The 6,004-nt window shown below is 38.5% G+C and overlaps 1 non-coding gene across 1 annotated transcript; it reads right to left on the reverse strand.

The window, feature by feature from the left end:
* Nucleotides 1–5,354: 5,354 nt before the first annotated feature.
* On the reverse strand, nt 5,355–5,461 carry LOC141616502 (small nucleolar RNA R71). Its single transcript, XR_012530848.1, has one exon. It is a non-coding gene; the product is annotated as a small nucleolar RNA R71 (small nucleolar RNA).
* Nucleotides 5,462–6,004: the final 543 nt, after the last annotated feature.

Below are 6,004 nucleotides of genomic sequence, written 5' to 3' on the forward strand. Positions count from 1 at the left end.
AGATAGTACACCGCCTCCCTGTGGAGATCGACCCTACTTGCCGCTGACTTCTGTTAGTTGTAACTTAGGTATTTTATTTTTGGTACGAAACGACAGTATCAACACATACGCTAATCGGTGATCTTCCTTGTGGGTATTATTAGCTCATTCTTATCATTTGTTACCACCGTGGTACCTCCTTTCTTAGGTACCACTTGTACGGGGCTAACCCACAAAGAATCCGATATAGGATATATGATTCCCGCATCAAGTAATTTCATAACCTCCGCTTTTACAACTTCTTGCATGTGGGGGTTTAATCTCCTTTGGGATTGGATTGTAGGCCTATGGTCTTCTTTTAGATGAATTCTATGCATGCAAAAATTGGGACTTATCCCCTTAAGGTCATCTAGACTATAACCTATAGCCTTTTCATGTTGTTTCAACACATCAAGCAAACTTTCCAATTGGTTCTCGTCAAGTTTATCATTAACAATCACGGGTTTAGTTTTAGATTCATTAAGGTAAGCATATTTCAAATTTGGGGGTAGGGGTTTTAGAGTTGAGGTTGGTACCTCACTTTCCTCCATTGAGGGTTCATTAAGGATTTGCTCCGTTTCCATTATACATTCTATTCTCATGGCATATTCGACTTGTTCTTCAAGTTCATCAACCTCATCATACTCAAATTCCATGACAAATTCATCTACCTCCTTGGCTTGTATGGTATGATCTTCGGTTGCTTGTTCATCTTCAATGGATTGGGATGCTTCCTCAAGAATGTCATGTATTAATACGGATTGCTCATAAGTAAGTTCTTTGTTGGCTAGAGCGGCCTCAAGGAGATCTACTTCCAATTCCCAATGCTTATTTTTAGCCTCACTTGCTTCTAAGGCTTCCAATGCTTGCAAAGGGTCTTTGAAGAAAGGGATACTCAAGTTGTCCTCAACAAAACAATCTATAATATCCATCTTGCAAAATATACTAAGAGAAAAGATGAGAAGTACCTTGAGGAAATGCTCTCCCTCAAGGTAAGGAAAGACACAACTAAAAACAATGAATGAAAATCAAATCAAGTTAACACCGTCCCCGGCAACGGTGCCATTTTTGGTGTGGGTTAAAACTCGTCGTCAAAAGCTACCTGACCAAAACAATATTTATAACTTCACAAACTACTCTTAGCAAAGAGGTAAGTAAAGGTCGGATCCCAAGGGACGGGTATTGATGTAGGATTTTTAATTGCAAATGGTTGTGTCTTAGGGTGTCACAATTTGGGTTGAGATAGGAGATCAACTAAACTAATTAACAATATAAAAGCAAAGTAATAAAAACAATAAAGGTGATTAAAATGAGATGTAAACAGTTGATTAAAAGCACTAGATTGTCATGGGTCCATAGGGGATTCATGGGAGTTGATCATACAAACATATTTTCTACTAGATGCAAGCACTTATTATTGTGATGGGATCGAGTTGGTGTATAAGCTTACAATCCCTAAGAAGGTTTGGGTCCCGGAGCCGAATCGATTAGATTGTACAACACCTACAAGTTGACTTAGTCCTTCCTATCCAACTATATGCATGGTCTAATGAGACTCGAGTTGGTGTATAAACTTACAAGTCTCATTGAAAAGATAAGTGATGGGTAAAAAATGCAAGGATTCATAGGCTCGCATTTCATCAAACATAACATGTGCATAAGTTGAAATCACAACAAGCAAGCAAATTAATTATGAAAACATATTATATTAAGCATGAATCAATCCCCATGTTGGTTTCCTCTAATTCCCCATTAACCCTAGTTAAGGAACTACTCACTCATTATCAAGTTTAACATGCTAACAAGGTTGTCAATCATACTAGCAAGGCAAAACATGATGAATAAATGAAAATGATTAACAATAATTAAACAAGGTTAAGAGAAAATTATACCTATGAAGATGATTCCAAATAATAAAGCAAAGAAAAATAGAAGTACTTGATGATTGATGGAAGGTTATCAATCCTCCAAATAAACCCAAATAATCTTCTAATTACCCAAAATAAATGAAGAACAATAGAGAAATTAAGGAAAGATTAGACCATCCCCAAGCAGTGGTCGCGCTAACTAGGTCGCGACTCGATTTTACTCTTAATCCTAACTTATTAACCTTGACCCATTTTCACCCTCCCAAGCAAAAGGTCGCGACCTAGGTCATCAACCCAATCATTATCCACTTTACAACATTCCCAATCATTGTTTTTTATTGTTTTATAATTGTTCAACCAATAAGAAATTGACACGTAGAAGGTCAATAAGACCCCTCTTTTGATCAACCTTGGTCACAAATTGACCAACCTTGGTCACAAATTGACCATTTCTTGTTTTTGGTCACAAATTAACCACCCTTGGTCACACATTAACAATACTAATTACTTGATTAACCGTGACCAAGCAAGGTCACGACCAAGCAATTGACCTTGCTTGGGGATGGTCTTAAGTATTGAGATTTGTATTAAGACTAGATTAAAAGTTGATTACAAGATTAAGGAATAATTAGAACTTGATTAAGAAAGTATTAAGAGAGCATTAAGATTGTTTACTAATTGATTACAACTTGATGATAATCTAGTTTGTACAAATGGGTATTTATACTAAAGATTAAGTACAAAAATTAGGGTTAATAAGGGCTTAAATGACTATTAAGACCCTTAAGAAAAGTTGAGGAAATGCTCCTCTCCAAGGAAATGAGCATTTCCGTTTTGCTGGTCCCGTATGGATATGCTCGTCCTAAGCGGCTTGAGTCTTGGCACGGTGGGTTCTGTCTTGTGATCCGAGCGGATCATAGAGGATAAGCTCGGATCCTTTGGCTTCAAGACGAGCGTCTTGACTGGAGGACGCTCTGATGGTGGTGCTGGGAGACTCCTGGTGATGTGACCATAATTGGCGCATATTTAGCCCCCGAATTAGCCTTGTTTCCATGCTTTTTAGTGCTTATTTGGGTCATTTCTTATCTTTAGTTCTTTGTTTTGCATATTCTTTGAGATTTTGATCCCTTGGTAGGAAAGGAGTAAGAATCTTGCATTTTCATGGCAAAACGAGACTAAATTGATCAAATTCAATGACCAAGCATCAAGGAGAGACAAGATTAGAAGGCCTTTGTACATATCATAGTAGAAGAGCAATGTTGAGGAAAGATCCTTGAGTCCCCAAGGAAATCCCCAAGGAATTTATGAAGAAAAGGGAAGAAAAGAAGAAGTTACTATGCTGACTAACAATCCGAGCGGATTGTCAACAATCCGCCCGTCCAGCCTCTGCACAATCCGAGCGTCCCGTGCCTGAATCCGCTCGGATTCCCCCTCAACAATCCGACCGGATTCTCCAGAATCCGCTCGGATTCCACCGCCCAAATCCGTCCGTCCCGACCTTATTCCGCCCGGATTTCTTCACAGCACGGATTGTCTTCTTCGAGCTTCGAAAAGAGAAGCCCTTCTCTCAGAAAATACCGGGCCCTCCTTGCTCAACTTAAAAAGTGTAATTACTAGTTTAGCCCTTAGTTAACCCTAATGCATCCTCCCTAATTTTCACTATAAATACCCCATTAGGCTAATTAGAGGAGCATGTTCTTCTTATCAATAATTAGTGTAGTTAATATCAATCAAATCTCTCTTTAATATTGTAATCAAGTATTAATCAAGTTTTAATCCAAGTTTTAGTTCTTTAATCTCTCTTTTGTTCATCCTTTATTTTGGGTAATTGAAGATTATTTGGGTTTTTATTGGGAGATTGACAACCTCTCAATCTAGCATTCAAGTACTTCTATTATTCTTGCTTTATTATTGGAATCATTAGTAGGTATAATCTCTTAATCCCTTTTTAATTATTGTTAATTACTTTCATTTATTCATCATGTTTCATATTGTTAGTATGATTGACAACCTTGCTAGCATGATCAACATGATAATGAGTGAGTAGTCTCTTAGCTAGGGTTAATGGGTGATTAGGGGAAACCAATATGGGGAATGATTCATGCTTAAATTAATATGCTTTCATGTTTTATTTGCTTGCTTGTTTTGATCTCAACTCATGCACATGTTATATTTGATGAAATGCTAAGCCTATGAATCCTTGCATTTACTATCATCTCCTATCTTTTCAATGAGACTTGTAAGACATAACCCAACTCGAATCTCATTAGACCATGCATGTTGTTGAGTAGGGAAGATTAAGTCGACTTGTAGGTGTTGTACAATCTAATCGATTCGGCTCCGGGACCCAAACTTTCCTAGGATTGTAAGATATAACCCAACTTAATCCATCACAACAATAATTGCTTGCTTATAATTTGAGAACATGTTTGTATGATCATATCCCATGATTCCCCTATGATCCCATGACACCCTAGTGCCTTTAATCAATTGTTTACACCCCTTTTTATTCATCTTGCTTGTTTATTTTCATTGTTATTCTAGTTTAGTAACCTTCTACATCAACCCAATTTGTGACACCCTTTAGACACCGCTAGTTGCAATAGAAATCTCATTTCAACTCCCGTCCCTTGGGATCCGACCTTTACTTGCCTCTTTACTAATTGTAGAGTTGCTTGTTAAGCTATAAATTGTGTTTTGATTCGACCGTGACCAACGACCACATCTTAATTTGTGAACACTTAGCGGGATCGCATCAAAAATGGCGCCGTTGCCGGGGACGGTGTTTGTTTGATTTAGATTTCTTTTTATTGTTATTAGTTGTGTCTTTCTTCACCTTGAGGAAGTAACACTCCTCAAGGTTTGTTCTAATTGTTTTTGAGTTGTTTGATATTTTGCATGTCTAGAAGGTTACAAAGTGATTTGTTACCTTTTGACCGTGAAATCGAAAGAACCTTGACGAACAATAGGAGACTTGTTAGGAGGAATTTGAGAGGTGTTGGTGAAGTTGTTCAACCCACTAGTGAGTTTGTCAATCCTATCGCAATAGAAGGAGAAGAAAACCCATTACACAATACCCCACAAAATCCACCTACAATGCCAAAATTCTCGTCACACTCTGTACCCACCGAGGAGAATCTACCGAATGGTACTCCTACACCGCAACATCTCACCGGAAATTTTATTGCCAAGTCCGCCTTCATCCAACTAGTTGAGAGGAGCCAATTTGGTGGGATGCCTAGTGAGGATCCTCATTCTTATATGGAAACCTTTTGCGATTATTGTGATGCTATCTCTCAAACGGGCGTGACTCAAGACCAAATTAGATGGGTCTTATTTCCTTTTTCCTTAATCGACACCGCAAAGCAATGGTTGAAGGGCCTTGATAAGGCCACCCTTGGAATAGATTCTTGGAAGAAGTTGGCTCTAGCTTTCTACAAAAAATTCTACCCACCGGAAAAGACCAACATGCTAAGAGCTCAAATTACGGGTTTTAAGCAAAGGGATGAAGAGTCTTTGTATGAAGCTTGGGAGCGGTTCAAGGGAATTTGTCGCTCATGTCCTCACCATGGACTTAGCGAATGGTTTTTGGTGCAACAATTTTGGAATGGTTTATATGAAGATTCTAGGAACATTCTCAATATGGGATCGAATGGGATGTTCACCGAGGTTGATGACAACCAAACTTGGAGCAAAATTGAAGAGATGGCAATCCACAATTCACAATATAGTAGGCCTCACAAGGCTACTAGAGGAGGAAAGTATGAAGTGGACGCCGTTACTCAATTAGGTGCCCAACTAAGCTCCCATATCGATACAATCAACTTGAAGTTTGAACAAGCTATGGCTAGACTTGAGGAAAACTCAAAATCATCGAAGCATCATGTCAATCCCATGACGGCATCCTCATCAATCCCAAGTGGGATATGTGAGAATTGTGGAACTTTGGGTCATGGCCCAAGTGAGTGTAGGGGAACAACCGAACAAGTGAATGCTTTCCAAGCTTATAAAAGTGGTACCCCTTATTCAAATTTTTACAATGAAAACACCAAGTTCCATCCAAATCTCTCATACAAAAGCCAAAATGTTCAAAACCCTCAAACAACATACACTCCACC

The sequence above is a fragment of the Silene latifolia genome, chromosome 11 (genome assembly GCF_048544455.1).
Source record: "Silene latifolia isolate original U9 population chromosome 11, ASM4854445v1, whole genome shotgun sequence".
Classification (NCBI taxonomy): Eukaryota; Viridiplantae; Streptophyta; class Magnoliopsida; order Caryophyllales; family Caryophyllaceae; genus Silene; species Silene latifolia.